Genomic DNA, 16367 nt, shown 5'->3' on the forward strand with positions numbered 1-16367 from the left:
ATAAAAATTTAAAAAAATTTATAGTCTTGGACTTGCCATATACTCCTCATAGGTCTTCTTTCTCCATAGAAACCTCTACTATCACAAAGTCTCCTGGATTACATGATCCAAGTGGCAGGATTGCTTATGATGTCATGTGAATCAGGTGTAGAGACTTTTTTTGCCTTGGGCTCCACTTGATGTTGTCAGCCTTCCATGTGATCCAATAAATAGGTTGGAGTAGTTCTCCCCAGTATGAAACATTCTTTTTTTTTTTAAATTTTTATTTATTTATGATAGCCACACACAGAGAGAGAGAGGCAGAGACACAGGCAGAGGGAGAAGCAGGCTCCATGCACCGGGAGCCCGATGTGGGATTCGATCCCGGGTCTCCAGGATCGCGCCCTGGGCCAAAGGCAGGCGCTAAACTGCTGCGCCACCCAGGGATCCCCCAGTATGAAACATTCTATCTCCAGAACTCAAAGAGGCTAGCAAAGTGTTGTGTCTCCTTATCAGTGGACCCCTAAACCCTTTATTAATGTGGTAGGCCCCAGAATCTAGCTAGGATTTAAACCCCCTTCTTTGGAGAGCATGGACAACAGACTTGCCATTTCTTCCTCACATGGTCCAATTAACATGATATGTTGTCATAGTGGACCAAAGTCATGTTCTTCAAGATGTTCAGATAGTCTAGATCTATTGGCACTATATTATGATGGTGTGCTAAATTTAAAATATGTTCACAAACTCAGTAGAGCATGCAACTCTTGATCTTGGGGTTGTAAGTTTGAGCCCCACATTAGGTGTAGAGATTACTTGAAAATAAAATCTTAAAAAATAAATAAATAAAATAAAATTTGTCCTTCATACTCCTTGCTTCAGGAGGTAGAGCCTAATTTCTGTCCCCTTGTAGATCACCTGTTCTCAGATGGTCCCACAGAATCAAGCATTAATTACCTATTGTGGTGGTCAGTTCATCAATGCATCCTTGTACTGGCTTTCTCTGTTTCTCTCTTTTATTTTTAATTAAAAAATTTTTTTAATTTAGTAAACTCTACATCCTGTGGGGTTTAAACTACACCCCTGAGATCAAGAGTCATGTGCTCTCACCCTGGGTCCAGGGACCCAGGTACCCTTCCCTGTCTCTCTTTCTTTCTTTCTTTTTCTTCTTCCTTTTCTTTCTTTTCTTTTCTTTCTTTCTTTTTCTCTTTCTTTCTTTCTTTCTTTCTTTCTTTCTTTCTTTCTTTCTTTCTTTCGTTTAAAGATTTTATGTATTTGAGAGGGGGAGAGAGAGAAGGAAAAAGAGAGAGAGAGAGAGCATGAGTGGGGAGAGGGGCAGAGGGAGAGAGAGAAGCATACTTCCTGCTGAGCAGGGAGCCTGACATGGGCTCCATCCCAGGACCCCGGGATCATGACCTGAGCCCAAGGCAGATGCTTAACTGACTGAGCCACCCAGGTGCCCCCCCATTTCTTACTTCTCTTGTTCCCTGGGCTCACCTTCCCCAAAAAACTATCTGCACACAATCTTTTGTCTACTTTAAGGAAGACCTACAAGATAATATAAAAAAGGGGCGTGCTGAGGAGGAACAGCTGTTGACCTGGCAGCCTCAGCTCCAGCATATCAGTGGCTCCCATGCTCTGCCTCTCCCCCAGTGAAGATGCGACCATGGCACTCCAGGTCATCAGGAACACCAAAGTTAATGTTGAAAATAAGACGAAGATCGGTTGGCAGGGGCAAAGTGGGTGCCTCTGGCCTCCGCTGCAGCCTCCAAGCCTGGCCTGAGGCCAAGAACTGCCCTGGGAGACATTGGTAACAAAGTCAGTGAACAACCAAACCACAGGCCAAACTGCCTCTGAAAAAGGAAGCAAAAACTTCGGTTCCTGGCTAAGTCATCGCTAAAAAAAATACCAAAGCCTCTGGAGAAGGCACCCAAGCCTGTCCCTGTACCTGTGCCAGAACCAGAGCCGGAACCTGAGCCGGTTAAAGAAGAAAAACTTGGGGGATCCCTGGGTGGCTCAGTGGTTTAGCGCCTGCCTTCAGCCTAGGGTGTGATCCTGGAGACCTGGGATTGGGTCCCACGTCAGGCTCCCTGCATGGAGCCTGCTTCTCCTTCTCTCTCTCTCTCTCTCTCTCTCTCATAAATAAATAAATAAATAAATAAATAAATAAATAAATAAATAAATAAATAAAATCTTAAAAAAAAGAAGAAGAAAAACTTTTGCCCAAGCCTGTTTTGGTTGATACTCCCTCTCTAAGCCCGATGGAAACATCTGGATGTGCCCCTGCAGAAGAATATCTGTGTCAGGCTTTCTCTGATGTAATTTTTAAAAAATTATTTCTTTATTTATTCATGAGAGACATGCATGCACAGAGAGAGAGAGGCAGAGACACAGGCAGAGGGAGAAGCGGGCTCCATGCAGGGAGCCCAATGCGGACCCGGATCATGGGTCTCCAGGATCACACCCTAGGCTGAAGGTGGCGCTAAACCCCTGAGCCACCCAGGCTGCCCGCTCTCTGATGTAATTCTTGCGGTGAATGATGTAGATGCAGAAGATGGAGATGATCCAAACCTTTGTAGTGAATATGTGAAAGATATTTATGCTTATCTGAGACAACTTGAGGAAGGACAAGCAGTCAAACCAAAATACCTACTGGGTGGTGAAGTCACTGGAAACACGATTGCCATCCTAATTGACTGGCTAGTACAGGTTCAAATGAAATTCAGGTTACTGCAGACCATGTACATGACTGTTTCCATTATTGATCGGCCCATGCAGAATAACTGTGTGCCCAAGAAGATGCTGCAGCTGGTTGGTGTCACTGCCATGTTTATTGCAAGCAAATATGAGGAAATGTACCCTCCAGAAATTGGTGACTTTGCCTTTGTGACTGACAACATTTACACTAAACACCAAATCAGACAGATGGAAATGAAGATTCTAAGATCTTTATTTATAAAATGGTCTGGGCCACCCTCTACCCCCTGCATTTATAAGATCTTTATGAAATGGTCTGGGCCGCCCTCTACCCCCTGCATTTCCTTCGGAGAGCATCTAAGATTGGAGAAGTTGATGTTGAGCAACATACTCTGGCCAAATACCTGATGGAACTATCTATGTTGGACTACGATATGGTGCACTTTCCTCCTTCTCAGATTGCAGCAGGAGCTTTTTGCTTAGCGCTGAAAATTCTTGATAACGGTGAATGGACACCAACTCTACAGCATTATCTGTCATACACTGAAGAATCCCTTCTAAACGTCATGCAACACCTGGCTAAGAATATAGTCACGGTGAATCGTGGGCTTACAAAGCACATGACTATCCAGAACAAGTATGGCACCTCTAAGCATGCTAATATCAGCACTCTGGCACAGCTAAATTCTGCAGTGGTTCAAGATTTAGCCAAGGCTGTGGCAAAAGTGTAACTTGTAAACATGCATTGGGGTATTGCAATATCTGCAAATAAAATTGGCACATGTGCCATCTGTACATATTATATGTTACCTTTACTTACTTTTAATAAAGTTTGTGGTCCTTTTTAACGTCTTATACCTTAAATATATATATATATATATATATATATATATATATATATATATATATAAAAGTTGGCATAATTCATACCTGATTTTATATAGTTAACTGCCCAACCATTGGCATCTTATCTTACTTATACAGAAATATTGAAGTTAGGAATAGTGCTACTACCTCTACTATGATTTAACAGGATTGTGGAAGTATTAGCCAACACATACATAAGAGAAAGCATTTTAGAAAAGAAATATAATAATGGAAAAGAAGGGAGAAAAGGATCTATATTTAGGAGCTTACCTGGCAGTCAACAGATCTGTCTTTTGTTTCAACAGTGTTTAGATGGAACATATTTTCAGAATCCCCTTCTTTCTGCCTTGGAACACTTCAATATCCTCTCCATTCCCAACCTCAGGACCATCTTCTCATCCATCCCCTTTCTCCCACAGTAGCTAACACCATTTTTTGTTCTTAGCTACACATATTGCTAACCAACCTGAGCTCCCAAATTAGAGTTACTCAGAATAATTAAAATAATTCATGATTATTCCACTGACTTGGAGGCCGCTGTCAACCACCTAGTTAATCTGCATCAGCTGGCCTCCACCTATCTCTCTTGGGTTTCTGTTTTGAGCATGACATGTCTCTGAAAGAGGGCCATACCCTCTTTCAGATGTGCAGAAGCCACCCCAAGAGGAGTGGGACAAAAATCCTGGACCTCATAGAAAACACCGTGCCCCTGGAGAAAAACCCGAATGAGGCCCTTCGGCATCTGCAAGTCCTGGGTTCTGCCTACACAGACCTCCACCTCCTGAAGAACAGCTTCCTAGATGAGGAGGTGAAATCCATCAGGAAGATGTGACCACCTGAATCACTTCCATAGGCCAGCCAGCCACCAGGCTGGGTGATGACCTCTTTGAAGGCTCAGTCCTCAAATAAGACAGTTCAGAGGGCATTATACTCGTTAAAAACTAGTTGTAGGGACACCGGGGTGGCTCAGTCAGTTAAGCATCCAACTCTTGACTTTGGCTCAGTCATGGTCTTGGTTGGGGTCCTGAGATTGAGCCCCACATTGGGTTCTGTGCTCAGTGGAGAGTCTGCTTGAGATTCTCTCTCTCCCTCTGCCTTTCCCCCCTACTCATGCTTTCTCTTTCTCTCTAAAATAAATACATAAATAAATAAATAAATAAATAAATAAATAAATAAAATCTTTTTAAAAATGAGATGTAGATTCTACGTCCACATCTCTGTTCTTAACTCGGGCCGATTTTCCATTTCCATTTATATCCTTTTATTTGCTCAAATATTTTTATGTCTCTTTAATTACTTTCAAAATCAGGGAAAATAATAGATATTTCCCATTTGGAAGGTCATTGTTTTCTCTTCTGGTGATCAAAAGCAAGTGCTTCAGAGGCTGACTGACAGTATTTGGATCCCTGTCCTGGGTAACCTTGGGCAAGACACTTAATCTCTCTGTGCTTTAGAATCTTCACATGTAAAATGGAATTAATGACCTTTCCTCCCTCAAGGTTCTTGCAAAGATTAAATGAATGAATGTGTAGAAAGTGCTTACTGATATAGTAAATCCTAAATAAGTGTTTGTTAAATAAAAATGAGAAATTCATGGGGTACATTGCTGGCTCAGTCAGTAAAGTATGCAACTTTTTTCTTTTTAAGGTTTTATTTATTTATTCATGAGAGACAGACAGAGAGGCAGAAGACACAGGCAGAGGGAGAAGTAGGCTCCCTGGGCAGCCTGGGTGGTGCAGCGGTTTAGTGCCGTCTGCAGCCCAGGGTGTGATCCTGGGGACCCGGGATTGAGTCCCACATCAGGCTCCTTGCATGGAGCCTGCTTCTCCCTCTGCCTGTGTCTCTGCCTCTCTCTCTGTGTCTCTCATGAATAAATTAAAAAATATATATATATTAAACAAACAACAAAAAAAAAGAAGTAGGCTCCCTCTGGGGATCCCGATGTGGGACTCGATCCCAGGACCCTGGGATCATGACCTGAGCCAAAGGTAGATAGATGTCCAACCATTGAGTCACCCAGGTGTCCCAGGTATGTGACTCTTAATCTCAGGATTGTAAGTTCAAGCTTCATGTTGGCTGGAGAAATTTTTTTTTTTTAAGATTTTATTTATTTATTCATGAGAGACACAGAGAGAGAGAGAGAGAGAGAGAAAGAGAGACAAAGAGAGGCAGAGACACAGGCAGAGGGAGAAACAGGCTCCATGCAGGGAAACCGACCTGGGACTTGATCCCGGGTCTCCAGGATCAGGCCCTGGGCTGAAGGCGGCTCTAAACCGCTGAGCCACCCGGGCTGCCCCCTTGGCTGGAGAAATTACTTAAAAAATGAAATCTTAAAAAAAAAAGAAAAGAAAGAAAGAAAAGGAAAGAAAAGAAAGGAAGGAAGGGAGAAAGAAAGAAAGAAAAAAGAAAGAAAGAAAGAAAAAAGAAGAAAGAAAGAAAGAAAGAAAGAAAGAAGAAAAGAAAGAAGAAAGAAGAAAGCAGAAAGAAAGAAAGAAGAAAGACAGAAAGAAAAGAAAGAAAGAGAAGAAAGAAAGAAAAGAAAGAAAGAAAAGATAACATACAGAACCCCCCCTCCCCTCACTCCCTCCCCCTCCTCCCAATCCATCCCCTCTTCCCCTCCCTCGCCTCCCTCCCTCCCTCCCTCCCCTCCCTCCCTCCCATCGCCTCCCTCCCTGCCCCCTCCGCCCTCCTTTTCTTCATGGGTAATTTTCACTTGCTCCCTCTGGCCACTGCTCCTTATCTCTCCTGTTCACTTCTGGCTCCTTCTCGCCAGGGTCCTGTGTTTGAATTTATGCTAGTTCCAGGTACTACTCCAAGCTATTTGGCCCCATGACACTGCCCAGCCCCTGGCCCCAACAGGTCCTGTGCACCTTTGTCCACCTCTACCTGTGAATTCCCCACCCTGATGATCATCAGAGCCTGTTGCTAGACCACCCCAAACCCGGCTCCCTGACTTCCTAGTGTCAATGAATCCTTCCCTGTCCCTCTAGGGCCATCCTGGGTCCTAGGACTGTTCTGACCTTGAACCCTGACTGTAACCACTTGATCCTCCAGCAGCACCATGCCAGTCCTTTAGCTCAACCAGCTATGCTGACCCCTCACCATGTGGCACGGTCTAGGACCAAGTCTCAACCTTCTTGTCATGCTGAGTTTGAAGGCCACCCCTTGCTGCTGGCGAAGCCTGTGGCTCCTTCCTGGGGGCACACCTCTGTCATCATTGTCTCTCAGGAACCCCCCCTCCACCCGCCCATGCCCTCAAGCCTCTGTTTCTTTTGAAACAGAGAAGAACTTGACGATTCACCCAATACTTGACTGCAGTTGAAGGATCTGCTTCTGAGCTCTCACATAGTTGTATCCCAACTATCATTCTGACGGTCTCAGTTTCTTTTCTTTTTCTTTTCTTTTTTTTTTTCGGTCTCAGTTTCTTACTGGCTATTGGCTAGAGGCTTGCCATAGTTCTTGGCCATGTGGATCTTTCCATAGGGCAGCTCATAATATGGCAACTGGCTTTCCATAGAGCAAGTGAGAGCCCGCAAGATGGAAGTCAGAGCTGTTTTGTAACCTGTGATACAGTTAGAAATAATATTTGGTCGTTGTCCACTGTTCCTGACACAGAGCTCCTAAATCCCAGGGAATTTCCTGGTAGGAGAAATGAGAGGATCTTTTGTTCTAATGAGACAATTTGTTTTAACTAGGCTCCACTCTTAATATGGAGCCCAGTGCAGGGCTTGAACTCATGAACCTGAGATTAGACCTGAGCTGAAATCAAGAGTCAGACGCTTAACCTACTGAGCCACCCAGATGCCCTTCTAATGAGGTAATTCTTAGCAGGCCTCAAGATAGCTTCAGGATGAGCGCTGGTCACCTGAAAGACAAAGGCATGATTAGGGGGCTGGAACTTTCAGCCTTATGCCTGCCCCCACCCCCAATCTTTGGATAAGGGAAAGGGGCTAGAAGTTACTCTTGATCTTGGGATTTTGAGTTCGAACCCCACATTGGGTATAGAGGTTACTTAAAAATACAATCTTTAAAAAAATAATAAAATAAATCAAACTGATATGAAAAGGCAAAGAATAGCTAACAATCTTGAAAAAGAAGAATGAAATTGAAGTAATTGCACAACCCATTTAAAAAATTTTTATTTTATAAAATAAAATAAAATATTTATTTTATTTTAATTTATTTTAAATTAAAATGTAATTAAAATTTTATATTAATTTTTAAAATATTGTATTTTAATTCAATTAATTGACATATAATATGTTACTGGTTTCAGAAGTAGAGGTCAGTGATTTAACAGTCTTATGTAACACCTAGTGCTCATTATATCATATGCCCTCCTTCATGTACATCACCCAGTTACCTCATCCCCCATCCCTCCCCTCCAGCAACCCTCAGTTTGTTTCCTACAATTAAGAGTCTCTTATGGTGGGGATCCCTGGGTGGCTCAGCGGTTTGGTGCACGCCTTTGACCCAGGGCGTGATCCTGGGGTCCCGGGATCGAGTCTCACGTTGGGCTCCTGGCATGGAGCCTGCTTCTCCCTCCTACTGTGTCTCTGCCTCTCTCTCTCTCTAGGTCTATCATAAGTAAATAAATAAATCTTAAAAAAAAAAAAAAAAAGAGTCTCTTATGGTTTGTCTCCCTCTCTGATTTCATCTTGTTTTATTTTTTCCTCTCTTCCCCTATGATCCTCTGTTTTGTTTCTTAAATTCCACATATGAGTGAGACCATATGATAATTGTCTTTCTTTGATTGACTAATTTCAGTTAGCATAATATCCTCTAGTTCCATCCACATCACTGCAAATGGCAAGATTTTATTTTTTGGATGGCTGAGTACTATTCCATTATATATAATATATATATTTATATAATTATATATATAATGGAATATATATATTCCATATAATATATATATGTGTTATATATTTGTTATATATAATATATGTTATATATGTGTGTATATACATGTGTGTATTATACATATACATATGTATATACATATATGTATATGTACACACATATACATATATATTCCATGATATATATATTTATATTCATATATTTATACTTCACATCTTTATCCATTCATCTGTCGATGGACATTTATGGCTCTTTCCATCGATTGGCTATTGTGGACACTGCTGCTATAAACATTGGGGTGCAGGTACCCCTTCATAGCACTACATTTGTATCTTGGGTAAATACCCAGAAGAGCAATTGCTGGGTCATAGGGTAGCTCTATTCTCAACTTTTTGAGGATCCTCCATACTGTTTTCCAGAGTGGCCGTACCAGCTTGTATTCCCACTAGCAGTGTAAGAGGCTTTGTCTTTCTCTGCATTCTCGCGAGCATTTGTCGTTTCCTGATTTGTTCGTTTTAGCTATTCTGACTGGTGTGAGGTGGTATCTCATTGTGGTTTTGATTTGTATTTCCCTGATGCTGAGTGATGTTGAACATTTTTTCATGTGTCTGTTGGCCATTGGTATGTCTTTTCTGGAGAAATGTCTCTTCGTGTCTTCTGCCCATTTCTTGATTGGATTATTTGTTCTTTGGGTTTGATAAGTTCTTTATAGATTTTGGATACTAGCCCTTTATCTAATATGTCATTTGCAAATATCTTCTCCCATTCTGTCAGTTGTCTTTTGGTTTTGTCAACTATTTCCTTTGCTGTGCAAAAGCTTTTATCTTGATGAAATACCAATAGTTCATTTTTGCCTTTGTTTCCCTTGCCTTTGGAGACATGCAAGAAGTTGTTGTGGCCGAGATCAAAGAGGTTGCTGTTTGTGTTTTCCTCTATACAACCTATTTTTTCTTTAAAGATTTTATTTATTTGTTTGAGAGAGAGAACAGAGGGAGAGTGAAAGAGAGAAGCAGACTCCTCACCGAGCAGAGAATCCAATGTGGGTCTCAATTCCAGGACCCCAAGATCATGACCCAAGCCGAAAGCAGGTCGTCAACTGATTGAGCTACCCAGGTGCCCTACACAATCTATTTTAAAGCTAAAGTAGGGATCCCTGGGTGGCGCAGCGGTTTGGTGCCTGCCTTTGGCCCAGTGTGTGATCCTGGAGACCCAGGATCAAATCCTATGTCGGGCTCCCGGTGCGTGGAGCCTGCTTCTCCCCCTGCCTGAGTCTCTGCCTCTCTCTCTCTCTCTCTGTGTGACTATCATAAATAAATAAAAATTAAAAAAAAATAAAGTTAAATAGTAATCAAGACAATGTGCTATTGGTGAATGTTTAGATATACAGACAAAGGAAATACGGAGATTTGATTTTTGACATTGTTACAATGGAGGAAGGATAATCTTTTCAACCAATTATATTGGAACAGTTCTATATCCATTTGCAAAAGAAGCCCAGTTTGAGGGATCCCTGGGTGGCGCAGCGGTTTGGCGCCTGCCTTTGGCCCAGGGCGCGATCCTGGAGACCCGGGATCGAATCCCACATCGGGCTCCCTGCATGGAGCCTGCATCTCCCTCTGCCTATGTCTCTGCCTCTCTCTCTCTCTCTCTGTGTGACTATCATGAATAAATAAATAAAATCTTTAAAAAAAAAAAAAAAAGCAGCCCAGTTTGAATTAAACTTCATGCCTTATTTATTTTATTTTAAAAATTTTATTTTTGGGGCAGCCTTGGTGGCGCAGTGGTTTAGTGCCGCGGGCAGCCCAGGGCGTGATCCTGGAGACCCTGGATCGAGTCCCACGTCGGGCTCCCTGCATGGAGCCCGCTTCTCCCTTTGCCTGTCTCTCTGCCTGTCTCCCTCTCTCTCTCTCTGAATGAATGAATGAATGAATAAATGAATAAATAAATAAATAAATAAATCTTTTAAAAAATGAGTAAAAATAAAAATAAAAATTTTATTTTTTAAGTAATCTCTACACCCAACTTGGGGCTCGAACTCACAACCCAAGCTCGAGACACGTCTCCACTGACTGAGCTAGCCAGGTGCCCCCTTTGTGCCTTATTTTTTTTTAATTAAGTCAAAATTGATTATAAAGACATTAAAAACATTTGTGCACCAAAGGACATGAATAGATATTTCTTTAAAGAAGATAAGACAAAAAAAAGATAAGACAATCAAATTGCCAATAATGATGTGAAAGATGGTCAACATGATTAGTCATTAGGAAAATGCAAATCAAAAGCACAATGAGGTACCACTATATATCTGATAGGATGAAGGTAATTTAAAAAACTGGGACATCTGGGTGGTTCTGTCGATTAAACATCTGCCTTCAGCTCAGGTCATGATCCTAAGGTCCTGGGATGGAGCCTTGCATTGGACTCCCTGCTCTGTGAGGAGCCTGCTTCTCCCTCTCTCTCTGCAGCTCCCCTGCTTGTACCCTGTGTGTGTGTGTGTGTGTGTGTGTGTGTGTGAGATAACTAACTAACTAAATAAATAAATAACTAAATAAATAAATAAAATTTAAAAATAAATACATAACAGAAAATAACAAGTGTTGGCGAAATGTGGAGAAATTAGGATTCTTCTACTGGCAGTATAAATGTAAAATGATGCAACCACTGTGTAAAAACAGTTTATCAGTTCTTTGAAAAGTTAAATAGAATTATCACATGACCCAGCAGTTCTATTACTATTTACACAATAGAATTGAAAACAAGTACTCAAATAAATATTTGTACATATATACCGTACTCATAGCAGCACTACTCATAACAGTCAAAAGATAGAAACAATCCAAATATCTATCAGTGGATGAACAGATAACTAAATAGTGGCATATATAAATAACAGGATTATTCAGTCATAAAAAGGAATGAGAGGGATCCCTGGGTGGCGCAGCGGTTTAGCGCCTGCCTTTGGCCCAGGGCGTGATCCTGGAGATCCGGGATCGAATCCCACGTCAGGCTCCTGGTGCATGGAGCCTGCTTCTCCCTCTGCCTGTGTCTCTGCCTCTCTCTCTCTCTCTGTGTGACTATCATAAAAAAACAAACAAAAAAAAGGAATGAGATATTTAAAAAAAAATTTTTAAGTAAACTCTACCTCCAGTGTGGGGCTCAGACTCTCAAGTCTGAGATTAGGAATCCCATGCTCCCTTGACTGAGCCAGCCAGGTGTCCCAAAAGGAGTGAAATATTGACACATGCTACAACAGTGACGAGCCTTGAAAACATGCCAAGGAAAAAAATACACATTATTTGATTTCATTTTATGCAATGTCCAGAATAGATAAATCCACAGAAACAGAATTCAAGTAGGTAGTTGCCAGGAGTTTCAGGAAAGGAAAAATACCCCCTACCTTTTTTTTGAGAAGTGAAATGTTTTGGAACTAGACAGAGGTGGTGGTTTCATAATACTGTAAATGTACTAAAAGCCATTGAACTATATACTTTAAAATGGTTAATTTTATGTTATGTGAATTTAAACTCAATAAAAATAATTGTTTAGTTCTTGGATGACAGAATTTGGTGGTAAAATAAATTTGATTATAGATATAAATACATAAAGTAAAACCATAAAACTTTTAGAAGAGAACACTAGAGACAATCTTTGTGACCCGGGGTTAGGCAAAGAATTCTTAGCCACAATACTGAAGGAATGATCCATAAAAGGAAAAAACATTGAACATCAAAATTAAAAACCTTTGCTCTGGGGACGCCTGGGTGGCTTAGCGATTGAGCATCTGCCTTTTGCTCAGGATGTGATCCTGGATTCCTGGGATTGAGTCCCGCATCGGGCTCCTTGCATGGAGCCTGCTTCTCTTCCCTCTGCCTGTGTCTCTGCCTCCCTTTCTGTGTCTGTCATGAATAAATAAAAAAAATCTTTTTAACACCCCCCCCCAAAAAAAACCTCGCTCTGTAAAAGACACAAGAAAATGAAAAGATAAGCCACTGGGAAAAATTATTTGCATGTCATATATGAGATAAGGGCTTATATCCAGAATATATAAGGAACTGAACTCAATGAACAAACAATCGAATCAAAATATGGAGAAAATAGGCATCACCAAAGAAGACATACAAATATCTAATAAGCATATGAAGATGCTGAATATTATTAGTCAATTTGGAAAAGTAAATTAAAACCACATTGAGATACCATTACATACCCATCCAGATGGCTATAATGAAAAGAACCGTAGGGATTAGGCCAGCTTTCAAGGATGTCTGTTACTGACACATTGGGAGGCTGGGGAAGTGACCGTGGGTAACACAACCTTAAGGCAACTACTCTGAACTGGACTTTGGCCAGAACTCCACTTGTTGTCGTTTATTACCTGGCCCCTATATGCTCCTATTCATTTTTTCTTTAAGGATTTTATTTTTCTTTTAAAGATTTTATTTATTTATTTATTTATTTATTTGAGGGAGAGAGAGTGTGCAAGCAGGGAGAGAAGGACAGGTGGACTTCACATTGAGCGAGGCTCGATCCCATGACCATGATCACAACCTGATCCATGATCACAACCTGAGCCAAAATCAAGAGTTGGACGTCCAACCGACTGAGCCACTCAGGCATTCCGAAAAGGATTTTATTTTGAGAGATCTCTACATCCAATGTGGGGCTTGAATTCACAACCTCGAGATCAAGAGTCACATGTTCCACCAACTGAGCCAGCCAGGTGTCCCCTATATGCTTTCATTCTAACCAGGGACCATGATTACACTTTGAGTCTCAGGTTATCAAAGTCAACTGGGAATCTATGACCAATTGTCCTCAAAATGTTTAAGTATTTTCCTTTTCCCAGGACTCAATCACCCAAGTAAATAATCATAAGTCCCTCTGGGAGAAGGCTAGAAGGAATCATTATCAAGTTCAATTGCCATGTGTTGCAGGGTCCTTGAATCCTGGAGTTCCCACCTCTTCTTCAATCAGTGGGTTCTGGGGTTGAAAACTGACTTTGTGTAGAAACTGGGCAAGGGAGTGTGACCTTTTATTGAAGCAATTGCTCTAATCTTGATCATCATCACCTTTTATTTTTATTTTTATTTTTTGGATGATTCAATTTGAATAGTACCCTTGTTGGCTACCAAACATTTTGCCCATGATCATGTCAAGTTCTTTTTTTTTTTTTTTTTTCTATTCTATTAACTACTTCTGTAACTCTGCTCTGACCCTGCTGGCAGCGATTCAATCTCGCTGCTCCCTGTGATAACTGCAGCCCCCTGGCTTCAGGTAGTGAAGCTCGGCCACCTGTTCCTTGTTTCGGAGTCCTCTCGGGCCATTGCTAAGTGAGCCACTGTAGAGAACAGGTCCACGGGGTAAATGATGGAGCAGCTTTGATACCAGGCAGCCGGGCCCCAGACACCACACTTTTACCCAGCTCCCGCTACTGCGGCCCAAACCTGTACAATAAATGTTAAAATGACCCTTGAAGGCCTTCAAGGGCTGAGCTGGGCAAGGGGCTCACCTTCCGTTTAGTGTTGATGCACTGCCCCCATGTGGCCACATCCCAAACTTCATCCTCATTTGTCCCTCAACGCGGGCCTGCCTTCCAGATTCTGGCTCTTGCTGTAAAGACCCTCCAACCTCACCCTGCTGGGAAGCACACCCCTGTGGCCTCAGGAAGCACCATGTCACCCTCGGACAGGTTACTTGCCCTCCTGGGCCTCAATTCCCTCCTTTCTAAAATGGGGTGATGATAGCAAAATAAATGAAACGATGAAATAAAATAATACAACTAAATTCCTGAATTAATAAAGGCCCAATAAACATTAGCTCTGGTGCTGTAATGCTCAGTTCTTTTCTCTCTAAATCAGGGGTGGCTGGGGCGCTTGGCTGGCTGAGTCGGTGGAGAATGTGACTCTTGATCTTGGGGTCATAAATTTAAGCCCCATGTTGGGAATAGAGATTACTAGCAAAAATTTAAAAATAATAGATAGAGGAATGCCTGGGTGGCTCAGTCAGTTAAGCATCTGCCTTGGGCTCAGGTCATAATCTCAGGGTCCTGGGATCGAGCCCTGAGTTGGGCTCTCTGCTTGGCGGGGCGCCTGCTTCTCCCTCTCCCTCTGCTCCTCCTCCCTGTTCATTCTCTCTGTCTCTCTCTCTGTCTCTCTCTCTCAAATAAATAAATAAAATCTTATTTATTTATTCATGAGACAGAGAGAGAGAAAGAGGCAGAGACACAGGCAAAGGGAGAAGCAGGCTCCATGCAGGGAGCCTGACATGGGACTCGATCCCAGGTCTCCAGGATCACACCCTGGGCTGAAGGCGGCACTAAACCGCTGAGCCACCTGGGCTGCCCCATAAAATCTTTAAAAAAAAAAAGGATCGATCAGGAGTGGCAACACTTACCCTCACGCCTGTGCTGCAGTGGTGAGCTGCAAAATCAGCTGCCAACGTTGGGACGCAGCATTTAACGTGAGGCCACCTCCCTTTCAAGAGTCCCTGAGAAATGCTTTATTAGACTAGTTTGGTTCTTGCTGGCTTACTCTGATCATGGTTGAGTAAAAGGTACAGAATTTGCTAATATAAGGGGAGACCTGCCTCAGACTCCTGATTTTGAGACTCAGGAAGAGAGGTCCCTCACTAGACAATGCTCTACTGCTCTGGAAGCTGGAAGGACCTTCCTCCCCATGGCTGGAAGTGTGTCTTCCTGCACCAACTGTTGGAGCCTCCAGGTGTGGGACTGCCAGGTGCCTTCCCGGACAGGATTTCTGCCCTTAAACAGCCAGCCTGGACAAAGCTGGTAGTGCCCTCTGTCTCACAGAGCAGGAGAGTCAGGCTCAGGGGTAAGGAATCGCTGCAACCCCACACAGCCAGCCCGGGTCTGAGCTGGGGTTCAGTCCCAGATCTGGCTCTTCCTGTGCTTGGCGCTGGGTCACCCTGCCTCCTTGTCAACGTGGAGCCCATTCATCAAGACTGGTCACCACCTTGCATACCAAGAAAGGGAGCCCTGCCCCCATTATTGCTGAGGCGATCCCTTCAACACCACAAACACAAGCAGAAATGTTTCAGGAGTTGCAGCCTCTTGCTCTCAGCAATTAGCCCAGCTTGTCCGTCTTAAGGACTGAAGAAGCAGCTGGAAAATTGGGCTGGTAATTGAAGAAGGCCTAGGTGAGGTGCCATGACTTAAATGTTCCTGACGGGTGATGGCCTCCAGCCTGTGGAATGCTCACATTTTGGAGGCAGTGTTCAAATATGGCATAAAGGCCCCCGGTTGACTTCCTAATCTCGAGAAAGACATTTATGTGTATTGCTGGGCCAGTTTGTAAAGTTATTAAATGGCTTTTAAGTGTCAACCCAAAAATTTTCCCAAGGATGACTTTCTAATGCTCCCAGAGAGACTTTTCTGAATTCTTGGCTCCTCTGGATTTGTCATAGTAAAGATAAGGCAGAAATTTTGAAGGGGTTAGCGAAGACCATTAGAAAGACAAATCATACTTTCTAGAAATGTCCTGATTTCAAGTTTACCCTCATCTCCGATGTCACACACCAGATGGATCTCACTCTCTCTGACTGGAGTCAGACCACCTGGGGCAGGGGCTGGGCTTCGGCAGGAGGGGACCCGGAACATCTACTTCCTCCTGCATCGCAGTGTTAGAGCTGCCCCGGCAGCGGCGGTGGCCCAGGGCCCGAGGCTGGTCCCTGCGGGGCTGGGCCGGGGCCGGTCCCCACAGGGCAGAGGCTCAGCTCCTGAGGGCCTCGGTCCCAGCGACTCCTGAGTCCTGGGCTGGGGGTCCAGGTGGCAGGTGCTGTGCCGTGCGGAAGCCAACTGTCGCCTCTGGCCTAGCGGCTCCGTGGGCTGGGCAGGGGCCCGCAACATCCGTTGGAGAGGCGGGGGGGGGGGGGGGGGGGGGGGGGGGGGGGTCTGCTCCTGGGGAATGGCATAGGGGCCAGAAGCGGCTCCCGGTGGCTCCTGG

At 43.3% G+C, this 16367-nt stretch overlaps 1 pseudogene; it reads left to right on the forward strand.

Moving 5' to 3' along the window:
- Positions 1 to 1645: 1645 nt before the first annotated feature.
- On the forward strand, positions 1646 to 3407 carry LOC100688615 (annotated as a pseudogene).
- The last annotated feature ends 12960 nt before the right edge of the window (positions 3408 to 16367 follow it).

The sequence above is a fragment of the Canis lupus genome, chromosome 17, assembly GCF_011100685.1.
Source record: "Canis lupus familiaris isolate Mischka breed German Shepherd chromosome 17, alternate assembly UU_Cfam_GSD_1.0, whole genome shotgun sequence".
NCBI lineage: Eukaryota > Metazoa > Chordata > Mammalia > Carnivora > Canidae > Canis > Canis lupus.